Here is a 17,675-nt window from a genome sequence, read left to right as displayed (position 1 = left end):
GTCTAATTCCATTCTTCTGCATATAGTTATCCCTTTTTCCCAAACCACTTATTGGCAAAACTATGGTTTCCTCATTGATTATTCTTGAATCCCTTGTCATATTTTGGTTGGCTGTGTATGTGAAGGTTTATTTCCAGGCTCTCGATTCTGTTCCATTGGTCAGTGTGTCTATTTTTATGCCATAATTATACTATTTGATTATTAAATCTTTGCAGTATAGTTTGAAATCAGGAAGTGTGATGCCTGCAGCTTTGCTCTTCTGTCTCAGGATTGCTTTGACTATTCAGGGTCTTCTGTGGTTCCATACAAATTTTAAGATTTATTTTTAAAAAATTCTGTGAGAAATGTCATTGAAATTTTGATAGGGATGACATTAAACCTATAGGTGGCTTTAGGTAGTATGGACATTTTAACAATATTAATTCCTCTGATCTCTGAACACTATAATTATTCAATGTATTCGTGTCTTCTTCAATTTCTTTCAGCAAAGTCTTATAGTTTTCAGCCTCCAAATCTTTCACCTCCATGTTTAAATTTATGCCTAAGTACTTTTTATGTTTTTGAAGGTATTTGTGAATGAGATTGTTTTCTTTATTTTCTCTTAGGTATTTTGTTGTTAGTGTATAAAAATGCAGCTGATATCTATGTTGATTTTGTATTCTGCAACTTTACAGAATTCATTGATTAGTTTTCACTTTGGTGAAGTCTTTAGGATTTTCTATATATATTATCATACCATCTGTAAACAAAGACTTTTTTTACTTCTTTCTTTCCAATTTGGATGCCTTTTATTTCTTTTTTATGCCTGCTTAGGACTGCCAGTACTATGTTGAATAGAAGTGATGAAAGTGGGCACCCTTTTCTTGTTCCTGATCTCAGGGGAAAAGCTTTCAATCTTCCACCATTGAGTACAATGTTAGCATGAGGCTTGTCATATACGGCCCTATTATGGTATGTTTCTTTTATACTCAATTTCTTTAAAGTTTTTATCATGAAAAGATGTTGCAGTTTGCCAAATGCTTTTTCTGCACCTATTGAAATGATCATATGAATTTTATCTTTCATTCTATTCATGTGGTGTATCACGTTCATTGATTTAGGTATGTCAAATGTTCCTTGCATCCCAGGAATGAATCCCACTTGATCATAGTGTATGATTGTTAATATGCTGTTGAATTAAGTTCACTAGTATTTTTTGAGAATTTTTGCATCTATATTCATCAGAGATATTGGTCTGCAGTTTTCTTTTCTTGTAGTGCCCTTATCTGGCTTTGTTATCAGGGTAATGCTGGTTTCATAAAACAAGCTTGGGAGGGTTCCCTTCTCTTCAATTGTTTGAAAGAGTTTGAAAGGGATTAACATGGATTCTGCTTTAAATATTTAGTAGAATTAACCAGTAAAATCATGTACTCCTGGCCTTTTCTTTGTTGTGAGAAATCTACTTACTGATTCAATCTCCTTACTCACTGGTCTGTTCAGATTTTCTATATCTTCATAATTCAGTTGGTAAGTTTTATGTTTTTAGAAATTTATCCATTTCTTCTACATTATCCAATTTGTTAGTGTATAACTGTTCATAGACGAGAGATAACAAGTGTTAATGAGAATGTGGAGAAAAGGGAATCCTTTGTGCACTGTTGATGGGAATGTAAGTTGGTACAGCCACGATAGAAAACAGTATAGAAATAGTACAATAAAAGTTCTGATTTGGAAAACAAGTGTATTCCTCCAACATTTTTCCGAGGAAGATATCTTTCAAATATTAACAGAGAGATATTTAAGCATGTAATAATTCAGGTAATAAAATCTTCTTGAAAAGAAAGTTGAAAACAAAATGTCATGGAAATAAGTAATAAAATAATGTTCAGAGAGATAATTTAAAAAATAAAATTGGTTATGAGCATTAAATATAAAACCAATTAAATGTTTCCTTCAGTGAGAATCAGTAGTCTCCATTCTACCTTAAGACGGGTTTATTGGAGGATGGGTATCTTATCCCCTAGGGTTATTACCCATTTTCACTAAATTAACACTGGTAAACTCTTGTAGGGATAATGTGCTCTAAAATTAGACATGTAACTCCAGAATATGTAAATGGAGCCTAGGAGTTTACTAAGTTGTCTCAAGATACTTTGCATATGTTCGGAGGTAAAGGAAAATCCAAGTAAATCTATCTACCATTTTTAGTTCATGTAAATATAACTCTTGGATCTAGGTGTTTTGTGTCTATCTACCAAGTTTGTGAGACAGGCTATATGGCGGTTACATTTCTAATCATTATGTTTATTTTCGACCATCAAAAAGTCACTAGGGTTGAGATTTCATATTAAATGATTATCATTGCTGTGCATTTAATTAAATTTCCTGCATTATCATGCAAGTTGCTTAAACAAAAAAGGGTATCTCTGCTGATCCTCAAGTCCCACTTCCTTACATAATATATGTTTCCTCTTTGGACCTCAAAATATTGAATACAAAACAAATCTGTGATATATTTAAAGTGAAGGTGAAATAGAGACAGGTGGGGGAGAAATGAAGGGATTAGGAGAAATATGAATTGTTCAAGTGACTACTATTTGTAGGTGCTTTGCATAAATCATAAAATTTCTCCAAGTTAGATATGATTGCTCTCATTTCCAAAGATACATATCAATGTACAGAAAAGATATGCAATGTATTCAAGATCACATATCTATTAAGTGAATGAACTAGCATTTTAATACATATCTGTTCAATGTAAATCCTACCTCCTTGTCAGGTATAGTTTCTTAATACCTTTGATAAGATACATAAAAATAAATACTTATTTGGGGTTAAGCATAAATATAAGAATGATCAGAATAGATATGGAAGATAGAACTGATGTAAAAAGGAGATTGATTTTTGTTATTGCTTTTTTTTTCCAACACTGCAATCTTGTTTAGGTTATCCATACGTTATTTTTTTTTCAAGTGAAAATCAATTTTCTTTTTCTAAAGTGTGTCTTCTCTAATGGAGAAAGCACTGGTCTATTTCACAGAAATCCAATATTCTAATATTGTATAAATTTAAGTTGGATATTTTATCTCCTTCATGAGCAATTACCTTTTCTTTTTTTTAATGGGGTAAATAATTACTGTTCGGTCTACCTCACTGGTTTGTTATGGGGGACGCGTGAGCTAATGCATATGAAAGCACTGTAAAAAATCTAAAGTGTTGAATGCATGCAAGAGATATTTAATACTATTTAATCAATCATTAGACCACAGTCTCTTCAAAGGAAAGGATATAGTATTTTAGTTTATTTATTTATTTTGAGGATTCTTCAGCAGACAAAAATTGACTAGTACAGTGAAGTTATTTCAGAGGAATTTACTGAATGAAACCTGAGGTAACCTTTATACATACTGTATCAATTTAGGAAGAATGTTAGATACAGAATCTTATTAATCTATAATGCCCACAACCACCTTGTAAGGTGGTTAATATTCATTCATTAAAATATAAATGGAGAGAGTGGATGAAAGCATCCGGCAACATTATCATTATTTAAACATCAACCCAAAATACAAGAATATAGCAATTTGCTCCCAAAAGGGAAGAACCAACACTTCTGTATACAATAAAACATCACAGAAAAGAATATCGATTCTCTATCCAACTAGCATGAGACCCACCAGGATGTCTTCTTGCATCTGGTCCTCTGGCTGCAGCAGGAGAACCCAGGTGTGGAGCAATCCCTGGCAAAATCAGCGATTAAATTCTGGGAGTTGCAAGAGCCAATATGTTATGACAGGATTCTAAGCCAAGTTTAGGAAATGTCACTTTAGATGGTATCTAAATGATATTAAAACTTAGAAGTCACTTAAACCATTGAAGTGAAGGGATTTAGAGGGAAGTTTCCTCAGGTGATTTTCATTTCAAATACTTTTGCTTAGCATTTTATATAGTATGGTGTATTTACTGAATCCTTTATAGTGTTGTACCGCAGTGGAAATAAAGATGAGTGAGGCATACTCGGAATCATTTATCTGTTTACATTCTAATTGGTTTATAGCACAACTCAAAAATAGTACAGTGTGCTTAGGCAAATCTGGAGCTCCGGAGAGACACCTACACTAAAGTTGAAATTTGGAGGTCAACAGCCAATTGCTATTATTTACAGGTATAAAACTGGGTGAGATTATACAGAGAGAGGGTGTGTCATTCAACTCAAGGACATTTTCTCATTTGCGGATGAATAGTCAAATCATTTTAGTTTGTAACTTGTAGTTTTGAGGAGGTTTTAATGCGAAATAAACACCATTGATTCAGAGAAATAAATGTCATGATAAAGATTACGATTTTAAACCACTAAAACTTTCAATATCCTGTAAGTATATCCTTTAATCATTGTTTACGAAGTTCCCTAAATACCTGGTAATTGTGATCTCAAAGTTAAATAGATATGTCTTCAGAAGGAAAAGTAAAATATTGGAAAAAATCACAGAAATCAAGGAAAGACATTCTCTGCTCCAAATTCCTCATTTAAAAATAACTGCTCACACTTATCAGTGGCTTTTCTTCAGCAATACTTGAGCAAGTATGCAAAGATTTATGCTCAAAGCTATTATTCATTGTGATTATAATTGGAAGAGCCTAACTTACTGTATTTTCCTAATAAATATTGTTAAATCATAGGTGTGATGACATGTGTGATTGGTAAACCACATTAACAATAATAACATATATTTAGTTAGTCTTACATGATAAATACTTTGCATTCATTTTCACTAATATTCAAAACAGCTTTGTTGACAGCTGCAAAAAATGGCCACAATCTCTTTGAAGCTGTCCCTGTGAAGAAGGGGAGTTTATTTCTCATCTTATTTGGATTTGGCCATGTGTCTTAATTGGCCAATAGGATATTGGCACCCCTGACTAAAGCATATAGTTAAAAATACTTGCACATTAGGGCTGACCTTGTCTTGCTTCTGGGGACTTTTCCTTCATCACGTATATAAACCTAAGTTAACCTCCTGGAAGGTGATAGGACATAGAAAGGAGGCTCCACCTTCACCAACAGCCCAGTTGAGGGCAGACGTGTGAGATCATTCTAGATCACTCAAGCCCAGAAGAACCAACTCAGACCAGAGGAACCACCGAATTAAGAGCTAATTAAGGACTTCCCTGGTGGCGCAGTGGTTAAGAATCTGCCTACCAATGCAGGGGACACAGGTTTGAGCCCTGGTCCAGGAATATCCCACATGCCGCAGAGCAACTAAGCCCATGCGCCACAACTACTGGGCCTGTGCGCTACAACTACTGAACCCACACGACACAACTACTGAAGCCCGCACACCTAGAGCCCGTGCTCCACCACAATAGAAGCCACCACAATGAGAAGCCGCGCACCGCCACAAAGAGTAGCCCCCGCTCGCCGCAACTAGAGAAAGCCTGCGTGCAGCAACAAAGACCCAACGCAGCCAAAAAAAAAAAAAAAAGAGCTAATTAAATAATGTTTTAAGCCATTAGCTTCTGGGGTGACGTGCTTTGCAGCAATATTCATTGATAAAAGCCCTATATTTAAATTAAGAACTATCCTAAGTTATCAGATGAAATAGCTGAATTTCATGCTGCCGAAGTGACATGCTCAGTGTGGAAACAGGAGGTTTAAAACCATATCTGTTTCAGTCCATATATTTTGATTTGTCCTTTACACATCATTGACTGCAATCTGGCCCATAGAGTGGTCCGAACCCCAAAGAGAGTTCAGCCTTTGTGACATTTTCCCTCAGTCACATCTGGAGCTCTCCCATTCTACTTGAAGGCCCATAGAACAATGAAAAGAGCAGTGTTGAGAGGGAAAATTACTGCAATTAATGATGCACAATAATACAAGTGCTATAACTGAAATCATACACAATATGCTACTGCTAAAATCTAGTGAATTTCAACAAGCACTTTTAAAGCTCACTAGAATTTGTATTTAGTCTAAAATGCTTTTTTAAAACACTCAAAATTGGTCCTGGAATGATGCATTGTGCAAAATGGAAACTAAAATTGACTTCTAGAGATTTTTAAAAGCATAATAAAAATAAAGTGCTTTATCATTCTTAAATATTGATGTAAACAGTCAGTGGCTAAATTTCCCTTCTGTCCTGCTGGGCAGTTAAGTGAAGCTCAAACTTAGAACTGACAGACATTTGTTATTCTTATTGACTGTAGTCTAATGCTACATTTATTAATTCACAAGTTCATATCACAGCAGAGATCCAAACTTTGAGTCATTCTGCTAACAACATATGGCTATGGGTAAGCATACTGCCAGCCTTCTAAACAGTTTCATCACTAAATCATACTGTTTGTGTGCTTTTGGACTGTCATTTAGCTTTTCTGAATCTCAGATTTATTATTTGTGCTTAATACATATATCATGGGTCTTTAAAAACTGTAAGTACTAAGACATTTGTACTTTGTTTTATTAAAAATATAAGCCTTATGTCAAGTCTACCAGTAGCGTAATAACCCAGAATCAGTTGCCTCACAATGTTCCTTAAACGTGTCAGATTTTTCAAGCTAACGGATCATGTAGCCACTTTGTTTTGCACTCCTCCATCACCAGTGTCCTTTTGTGTCCACAGTTCTATCCTACAGATGCTTTTTATTAGATGGCTACTGCTAACATGTTCACACCAAACTCAGAGATGGGACACTGCTTTCTCTAGTAGTCAGTAGCATGGCTGAAAATATGATATAGACATGCAAATCAAAGAATTGATTCCTAGAAACAATCATTCTTGGGAGCTAAGTTGGATTTCAGGATCACAAAATGTCTTGCTCTTTCTTTATCTTTTGAGCCAAGTTAACGTGAACAATTTGAAAAGCCCCACATCCATAAATAGTCCTAGCGTCTCCTCATTGCTAAGAAGGAGTCTAAGCCCTATAGATACACAGGTCGCAGGAAGAGAAGTCCTACTTCAGTACCGACCTCTTTAGAGACTGATTGACAGTTGAAATCTTGTTGCTCAGAAAAATCTCATCACGTTGCAAGGGCACGTGCCAGAATCCCAGATGGAAAGGTAGTTTCAACATGTGACAGTACATCTCTCCCAGCTGAGTCTTCTTCACTACTACATGTGCAACAGCAAAACCCAGTACATATAGTGCTGTGCCAGCCACAGTGCATTTCCTTTTTACAGTCTGTCCTCTGGTACATGCAAAGAAAGTCCTTCCCACCAAATCTGATCTCCTGAGAACAACTGTTTGGGCAAGAACACACACACACACACACACACACACACACACACAAACAGCCCCCATAGAAATGTGACACACGCACAGTCTCCCAGTGTAAACAATCATCTTTAGTGTTAGGAACATCTTCATTATTTTTAGTTAAAAACAGTGCATCTGCCTCTCTATGGTATTACTCTTTTTATATGTCCTTTTTATATAAAGGTAGTAAGAAAAATTAAGGCCACACTGCCTGGACCTTGACTCTAATCTTGACTCTATATAATATTAGTTGTATGAACTTGAATGTGCACTTAAATTTTCTATGCCCTCAGCATGTAACCCATAGGTTTGTTGTGGGGACTAAATGAAAAATAATGCACGCAAAACACTAAGTATAAATGCCTTGCATACAGCAATCATTAAATTTTGTATAAATTAAGTAAAATAATGACTAATTTACATTTTAAAAATTAATTATAATCTATATGAAAACAGTATTAATTAAATTAATTAGTATTTCATTTATGGATATTTCTTTAACACTTAACTATATAAACAGAATTGCTTTTGTTATTTTTGATGAAAATTACGATTTGACTGTGAAAATGCCCAGTGGTTTCCTCTCATTTTTGTATTTCCTCAAGATGAATTATAGACACAAAACAAAAATACTGTTTTAAAATTTTACTGCTCTGTAAAATAACTGAGTAGTTTGTCTCCTGGTTTGTCTTGCACTTTAATCCTATCTGATTACTTTCCTTACAAATGTGTTCTTACTATTGCTGGCTGCAGATTCTAGGACAGATGTGGCCAAGTTCCTTGTCAACACAATTTTAAGGTAAGTTTATATTTCAAATGTTTAATTGCTTATGAGGTTAGAAGGTGCCAAGAGAATGCTATTGATTTCCAGATTGCAGATTGGAGGTGGTAAATTTGGTGTCTGAAAAAAAAAATTGACTCTAAATTACATAAATGTCATAGGGAAACTGTACGATAAAATAAGGTTTTTAAAAATATCATTATACTCTTCACAGTATTTTCAGAACAAATTTAAAATAAAGCTTTATGAGTGAGTTGTGATAACACGGCCAGATCTCTATTAACTTCAAGGCTTGAGTGCTCATTGTGTGGCCTACATTCTTATGTAATAAATCAATTTGACAATCACACAACAGATATTAGACAGAGTGTTATGGCAATAGGAGTCTCAATGACTCCAGGTGTCATTGCTCCTGAATAATCACTTAAGCTGACTATTTTTACAAGTGTGAATTTTAAAAATAATTTAATCATCAATTACATCTAAAATATTTCATGTGCAATTCGTAATTCATAGTGCGATAAGATAAAGCTATTAGGTCTTAGAGAAAAAGGACTTCCTGAAATATATAAACACTTTCTTAGTTTGCATATTATATAATACAATTCACAACTTGTAATTACTTGCTGGCCCCTTAATATAAATGTATGGAATGAAATCTTTGAGAAAAAATAAACCAGCATTTAATGAACAACTTATTCTTTATGCATCACCTTGTTTAATCTTTACAACTCTATGTGGTTTATATTATTATCTTCATATTATAGATTAAGAAACTGTGGCTCAAAATGTAAATTTTCCAAGATCTCACACATGTGCACGCGTGCGTGCACACACACACAATTTCTCTTTCTGGCAAAGTGATTGACAAAATAACTTGAAAACTCTCCTGCTAAAAATACCTAAGGATGCTAGATAAAATATAACAAACAACTTTTTACAAACATAGATAATCTTTCAACAGGCTATGGGGACACATCAGGAGTCAATAGAGAAAGAACAAGAATTTTGTAACCCTCTGAAGAGATGCTACAAATTTTCTAAGAGGTGGGATTGACCACAGAGTGTCTCTTAGTCTCAGTAATCTAGGATGTAGAAAAACCATGTGACCTTTGGTTTAACAATTAGTTTCCAGATATACCACCAAAAGGATGATCCATGAAAGAAAAAATTGATAAATTGGATTTATCAAAATGAAAAACTAATGCTCTAGGAAAGTCACTCTTGAGAGTATGAAAATACAGGCCACAGACTGGGGAAAATATTAGCAAATTACATTATCTGATAGAGACCTCACATCCAGAATATATTTAAAACTCTTAAAATTCAACAATAAAAAAACACCCCAATAAAAACATGGCAAAAGTTCTGAACAGATACTTCAAAAAATATAATATACAGATGAAAAATAGCACATGGAAAGATGTCATCATTTGTCTTCAGGAAAATGTAAATTACAATAATTGGTTACCGTTACACACCTATTATAATGGCATTTTAAAAAAATAACAGTACCAAATACTGAGAAGAGTACAGTGTAACAAAAACTCTCATTCATTGCTGGTGAAAATACAAAAAAACACAGCTACTTTTGAAGACAGTTTGGAAGCGTCTGATAAAGTTAAACATAGACTTATCATACGACCTGAAGTTTACACTTCTATGTATTCCATTCCCCCAAGTAAACTCAAAACCTATGTTTATACAAAAACATATATGTAAATCTTTATAGCAGCTTTATTCATAGTAACCAAAAATTGGAACAATCCAGATTTCCTTCAACAGGTAAATAAGCAAATTATGGTGCATCCATGAAATTTAGCAATAAAAAGAAACGATCTATTGATTTACACACATGGATGTCTGGAATATATTTTCCTAAGTGTAAGAAGATACAATGTAGCTAGACCCTATGTAGACACAAGACTACATATTGAATAATTCAATTTATTGTAATTCTGAAAAAGGTAAAATTATAGGGATGGACAACTAATCAGGAGTCACAGGTGGAATGATTAACTATAAAGAGAACCCACAAAGGAATTTTTAGCATGATGGAACTTCTGTACAGTAGTGCTGTGGGAAACATGTCTCTCTGAGTTTGGAAAACCCATAGAGTTATATACCACAAGGAGTTAATACTAATTTATGCAAATACAAAAACATCAACCAATGTTTTGGGAGATTCCTGGATGAAATGCAGACTTTGACAAATCAATCTAATTGTATTACGAATGTATGAAGGGAACTGACCTAAGTAACTTTGGAAACTAGTGCCCTGAGTGGAAGCTATAACGTGAAAGACAAAAAGAACTGAAGTAAACACTGTACTCTAGTTGATAAGCTTGTTTCTCACAATGTGTCAAAAACTCTGAAAATGGTTTACCTCTATGCTTGGACTGAACAAACAAGTAAATAGATGATAATAGATGATGGGGTCCAGATTTCTCACTGACAGAGAAAAAAGTTACAAATAAGCAAGTAGGGGAAGACTAAAGTGAATCCTGTGGTACTAGATTTGAGTCAGAGATATCAGCATAAATTTATGATGTATAATACTGATAGACACAAAAATTACAGTTATAGTGTGCAAATGTAGGTTACTACATTTTCTAGCTTTCTGCGAAGACAGTCTATAAAGAGTGACACCCCAATAACGATGAGCAGCCCAGCATTGTCACTTTGGTTTCTAAATATACTTGTCCAATAAGAGGCAATTTTTCAGTTTTCTAGGGATCCTTGGAAAAATGATTGATTCCTTGGCTTAGGCAGGGAGGATAAATAGGAGCATCTTTTAGTTCCAGCAACAAGGAAGTAATCAAAAGACAATAGGATCAAAGGGACAGAGCAGCCAACCTAAAAGCCTTCCCAATTTCCAAAGCTGGAGTAATTTAAACAACAAAATTAAAAAAAAAAATTCAAGTTAGATTTTAATCCAAATTATACATTAAATACACATGGGTCCATAGTTATGAAAGAGAGAAAGGAAAGAAAGAAGGAAAGAAAGAAAGAGACAAAGAAGGTAGGAAAGAAAGAAGGAAAGAAAGAAAGAGAGAAAGAAGGTAGGAAAGAAAGAAAGAAAGAAGGAAAGAAAGAAAGAAAGAAAAAGAAAGAAAGAGAGAAAGAAAAGAAAGAAAGAAAAGAAAGAGAGAAAGACCAATCTTATGTATGAATTCCAAATAATGTTTGTAGGCATTCCCCTTCCAGAAACCGAGGTTAATCTTCTCTCCTTGAGTGTGGGTTAAAGTCAGTAACACACTACCAAAGAATAGAATGTGAAAAAGGAAAAATAGTGACTTTACAGTGCAAAAACCTGGCAAAAACTACCTTAATCAATTGGTCAAGCTTAACATCATCAGTGATAGCTCATGTTGATATCCTGTGCCAGATGATAAAATGTGATTTGAAGGGTAGTTCATCTCTGTGATCTTCTCCCCCAAACCTATAACCCCAGTCCAATCATGAGAGAAGTGTCAGACAAAATGGAATAACATGCCAGAAAATACCTGACCAATATTGCTTAAAACTGGTAAGGTCATGAAAAACAAGGTAAAAACTGAGACATCTTCACAGACCACAGAAGACAGAGGAAGCATGATGAATAAATGCAACTGCTATCCTGCATGGAATCCCAAAACATAAAAACGACAGTGTATAAAGACTGGTGATACCTGAATAAAGTCTGGAGCTTTGTTAAAAGTATTGAACAAATGTTAGTTTCTTGGTTTTGTGAAATATACCATGGTTATAAAAGATGTTAGCATTAGGGGAAGCTGGGCAAAGGGTAATGGGAAAAATCTGTGTTATCTTTGCAACTTTTTTTGTAAGTTTAGAATTATTCCAAAGTATGAGTTGTTTTTTTTTTCTTTTTCTTTTTAAATCCAGACAGAAGGTGATGACCTCTGCTTAGAGCTGTACAGGTCCTGCTTGTTTCAATGAATCAGTCTACCACAATTTTCCTAATGGTACAACCTGAAGTGAACATATTAACAGCTGATGGCAGTGATGACCTGACACCTTCATTGGTTCTTGATAAAGTTTACGCGAGTATGTTACAAAATTTTTTTAAAAATTAGGAAAATTTTGTGTTGACGTGCGTTTTTCAGTTGTGGATTACTGCTCTTCATTTCGTGATTATATTTGTTCTTTTTGGTGCTACAATGTCTTTATCAACATTGCAGTGATAGTTTATGGTGGATATTTTTATTTGGCACCTTTTAGCAACAATAAAAAGTGGTCACCCTAGGTAATAAACTTCCTGATTTATTTTATTGGTAAAACTGATTAAGGAATAAATTTTACATTATAATAATTGTTAGTTTAATTATTTAATATTGTGATATGTGTTATTACAGCAATTTATATGTACTAAGAAGCCACTGTATGAAAACAAAATAAAACATAAATCAGAATAAAATATATAGACTAACAATATTGACCAAATAATAACAAGGTATATTGAGTATATGCCTTTAGTACTCTCTTTCCTAAAGCCCTACAAAATGGAAAGGGAATTTTAATGAGTAAACTGATGGGGATGGGGTGGGGCTGGAAGTAGCTGGATGACAGGTGAGTGGTAACTGGCTTAGAAGGCTGGGGGAAGCTGAATCCCAAGCTAGAAGTGAGAATGTGGAGGAGCAATTCTATGTACATCACAGGATCTCCCAAAGGTTCAAGAGTGTTGGCATCAGCTACTTCTGGAAGTAGAAGCATGAAGATGCACTAGAAATTCAGAAACTGAAAGACTGTTAAGATGGAGTAAGACTCACAGATTCCTTCCCCCCACATCATGTAAATGAGCAACTACATTTCCATGGTGACAGAAGACAGAATGTTGATCCTTTGGAGGAATTTTTTTAAAGGTGTAACAATGAGGGAGGTGGTACCATTCAAAAAACCCGGTGATTAAGTGAAAGTTTATATGCTGTGTAAAGAATTTGTGTTCTCCCAGAAGCAGACCCCAAGATAAGGCACTGGCATCAGTTTCTGTGAGGAAACCTTTAAGGAGATCATGTGTTAGTAAAGACCATAGAAGAAAGCCCCTCCTACAGACACAGAACTTCTAATTAGCTTTTAGATGTTCCGTCTTAAATATGAGGTGGTAGCCACAGATCATCAGGCTCTAATAGGAATGACAGGAAACAAACAAAAAACAAAAAACTACTTGGTAGAAAGAGGGACCATTTGGGAGAAGAATTTTTTTAAAAATGCAGTTTCTATGAAATGAGGGCAGATTGCTTTAAGTAAAGATACTCAGATAACAAGAAAGAATTACTGGAAATTAAGAATATATAACCACCATAGAAAACTCAAGAACCACCGGTCCTTTCTGAAGCCAGTGAGAAGGTTCCAGTCAGAAGATAAAATTTATAGGACATAATATGGGTTTGAATGTATGGATTTACACAACAGGAGAATTTAGAGTAACGACGTCATAAGCGCTAAAGCTAAGTCAATAACAAAAATATCAAAAAGTTATTACAACTGAGAATCATCATAAAATAATGGTTAAATGCACAACTGGATGTGGGTGCTAGAGTCCTTGAATTCTGTTTCTAGCTGTGTGACCTTAGCCAATTTATTGAGCCTTAGTTTCTTCATCTGTAAAGTGGGCATAATAATACTAGCTCATAGCACCCTTGTGAGTATTAAATGAATATATATACAGTTATTAAAAGCTCTAAGGGGAAAACTAACAACTAATACTAATAACATTTTGAGGAAACATAGTAACCAAAATATAGTATAATAGACTGTTAACACCATCTTGTTTTAACAAAAATTATAACTATGTTAGAAACATGGAGTGTGTGTGCGAGTGTGTGTGTGTGTGTGTGTGTGTGTGCGAGAGACAGAGAGAGCGAGAGAGAAAATTATGAGGATGAATGTGTCGAGGTGGTAAAGGAATGTTAAATTCTCATTTAGAAAGTCAATAGATAAAGGCTAATACTGAAAAATCAGTAAGTGGTTATATAAGCATATTATCTATCAGTATGGAGGTAAACACTAATTCTGATTAGCTAAAAGAGTTTTTTATTTATTTATTTTTAATAGATCTTTATTGGAGTATAATTGCTTCACAATACCATGTTAGTTTCTGTTGTACACCAAAGTGAATCAGCCATATGCATACACATGCCCCCATATCTCCCCCTCTTGAGCATCCCTCCCACCCTCCCTATCCCACCCATCCTATCCCACCCCTCTAGGTCATCGCAAAGCACCGAGCCAATCTCCCTGTGCTATGCGGCTGCTTCCCACCAGCCAACTATTTTACATTCGGTAGTGTATATATGTCGATACTCCTCTCACTTCACCCCAGCTTTGCCCTCTATGGTACTGATGAACTTAGTTTCAGGGCAGGAATAAAGAGGTAGACATAGAGAATGGACTAAAAGAGTTTTAAGTATTTGCCTCTGTAGAGAGTTAAATGGTTAGGACCTGCAGATGTTTTCATAATCAGCCTTATCGAATTCATTGACTCTAAACTTCCTGCATGCATTACTTTGACGGAAAGTTTAACTTTAAACTTTTTTCTTAAAAAAATCAATATTGGTATAAATAAATGCCTAAATTCACATGCTCTCTGATATCTCTTATGCCTTTGCACACTGAGTTATTTTCACCTGTTATGTCCAATTTCTTGAACTTTTTATTTTCTGGCTTTTTTTCAGCGGTAAACTGGAGTCAGCTCCCATTCTGGTCTAGGAAATCATTACTGAACTACCCATGCAGATCCGATGGCTCTTTTATTTGCTTCTGACTGCACTTTGAGCTCCCCTCCCTAGTGCACTGCATTGAATTGTCAATTATGTGCCTGCCTCCATTTCTAGGCTGGATGCTCATGGAAAGAGCTGTTTCTTAATTATCTCTATATTTTAGACCTCAACACAGAGTAGAGCAAGTACCTAATAATTGTTTTTTAAGTCAACTCAAGTAAGTAAACCCTATGGATTGAAGTTCTCAGAGATGTATAGTGCCCAATAAAAGGTATGTCCTTAGTATTTTCTGGTTGGTTTCTTATAATGAGAAAAGAGGCCAAAACTGAGTTAAGAGCCTATAATATGTCATGGGTTAGTTATAGGGATTGTTTGTACTCAGCATCCCAGTATCAGGACTACTAATCATAGAATCTCTGAAAACTGGTCCATATTAAACTTTCTCCTCACCCGCACCTGCCTCTACAAGTGCACACACACACACACACACACACACAATCTACATGGTTACTGTGAATGTTAACATAATGTGCCAAGTTGAATGGTTCAGAGATGGGATTCATCCTTTGGAACTTTGGAACTGAAACTGAAGAAAGGAATTAGTCTCTAGGAGTGTCTGAAGCTACATCACATAAAATTCAGAAGTTTCCATCAGCCATGTTTTTCACTGCCTGAGCTAAAGAACTGGAGAAAGTCAACCTTCAGATAGAAAGTAAAGAACAAAGCAAATGCATAAAGCAGAAAAATCCAGAGACCTGAGGGTATTGAGTTTCTGTTTCCATTTATTCTTAAGGCTTTGCTCTTCTTACTATATTTCTTCAGACACCTTGGTGTGATTCCTTTTTGGATTTAAGTTATTTTGAATTTGGTTTCTGTGATTTACAAATACTATTTACCAACACAAAATTAATTTTGAAAAAAGAATTACACGTGGAAGTTGGGGAAAACAACACAATATGAATTGGGCTAGCAGTTTACAGATTTGGAAGCTGGCTTATTAAAATAATTAATTATATGTTGAGTCCGGACAGTATTTGTATGCTATTTTCTGGTCTTTCTCTTCCATCTTCTAAAATTTCAGTAGAATATTTTTAACATATATAACTTTGTCCAAGTTGTAATAGAAGCAGTGATGGATGGACCAGCTCTAAAATTTGAATTGAGTTGCAAAATTTGGATTGGACCTTCTTTCCCCAAGTCCATAGGGACATTGACAGTGGTGGTAACTAGTAGGAGAAAGTATGATTCCTTGCGGAAAAAAAATCACAAATAGTTCGGCAGCATTGGAGGCATCCTGTGGTGGCCTGATGAGGAAGATGGCACAGTAGGTACTGAAGGACCTGAGGACTCTGAGGGCTGTTCAAAAATGTCTTAGGGAAAATGTGAGATGAGCAAGTTTTTGACAGTCTAGTAAGTACAGGGATTATAGCTATTAAAATGTGGTTATTTTCATCTTAGGATAGTGAGAACTAGTTTGCCTCAATCCAATAAGTATTAGAAAAAAAATATTTGAAAAGTATGTAAGGCAGAGAAGATATTCAGGAAACAGTAGTTAGAAGTAATAAAGTGAGATCAGTAGTAGCCACAGCAAAAATACTGATGAAAGATAATCGGAATATTGAAAACAAAAAACTGAGAAAAGCCAGCAGACTTGTTTAGTTTTCTGTTGCCATGTAACAAATGACCACAAAGTCACTGGCATAGAACAACACTAATTTATGATTTCACAGTTTCGGTGGATCAGGAGTCTGGGTGCGGTTTAGCTGGGTCCTCTGCACAGGTCTCATAAAGGTGGAAACAAAATGCCAGCCAGGCTATGGTTCTCATTGGGAGCTTCAGGTCTTCTTCCAACCTCACTCAGATTGTTGGCAGAATTCAATTCCTTGTGGTGGTAGGACTGAGTTTGTTGTTGTGTTTGTTGATATAACGCTGCTAGCTTTCTGCTCCTAGCAGCCCCATAGTCAGTTCACAACATGGTAGTTTGTTTCTTTTTGGAGAGAGAGAGAGAGAGAGAGAGAGAGAGAGAGAGAGACTGTTCCATTCACCTATCATAAAATTCACTCCCTTCTACTGGAGAAAAGTGAGCAAGGGGTGGAATGATTGTTCAGAAACATTATACGGCAGAGGAATACGTGTAGAAACTTGAAGACTAAAGAAAAATGTGTTTGTGGTCGGGGCAAAGTGATAAAAAAAGAGTCCTGTTTTTGTTACGTTAAGATTGAGATGGGCATTACATAGCCACAAAGAAATGTCCAATAGATGAGTTATGAGGGTGGGTAGATCACACATACAGATAAGAATGCAGATTTCAATGGTGTAGTTATCGTGCTTCAAAATTTGTAGATCATCCAGGGAGAGAGTTTAGAATGAAAAGAAAGTAAGCAGCCAAAGACAGAATCTTGGGGACCTACAGGATTCAGAGGTTTCATAAAAGACAAGTCTAGAACAAAAGAGACCCAGGAGAAGCAGAGGTAGAACTAAAACCAATACATTATGGTATTATGGAATCCCAGAGAAGACGTTGCCAAAGAAAAGAGCTGTAAATGTACAGAACAGGATGTACCTGACAGCTAACTATTGCATTTGATAACATGCAGGCCCTGATATCTTTGAAGAAGCAATTTCAGCAGAGCAATAGGGATGGAATATGCTCGGAGGTGATTAAAGATAAAATTAGAGATGAAGATGTAGAGACAGTCTCTTTGTCTCTGTCTCTGTCTCTGTCTCTCTCTGAAGGATTGCAGGACAACTAAGCTTTAGCTACAGAGGGATATGGGTAATGAAAATTTGTTTTATTATTAGTTTTAATTTTCTGCAAAGGATTATTGAATGTAGTTATGATATTCTGCAACATTTATTAATTGGGTAAACACAGACAAGTTTTTCTAATGCTTTGTGACCAGTTTTTTCAAACATCTTGGGTTGTTGTGAGAAGTAAA

The sequence above is a fragment of the Eubalaena glacialis genome, chromosome 14 (genome assembly GCF_028564815.1).
Source record: "Eubalaena glacialis isolate mEubGla1 chromosome 14, mEubGla1.1.hap2.+ XY, whole genome shotgun sequence".
In the NCBI taxonomy this organism is placed as follows: domain Eukaryota; kingdom Metazoa; phylum Chordata; class Mammalia; order Artiodactyla; family Balaenidae; genus Eubalaena; species Eubalaena glacialis.
This window is presented reverse-complemented; position numbering follows the sequence as displayed.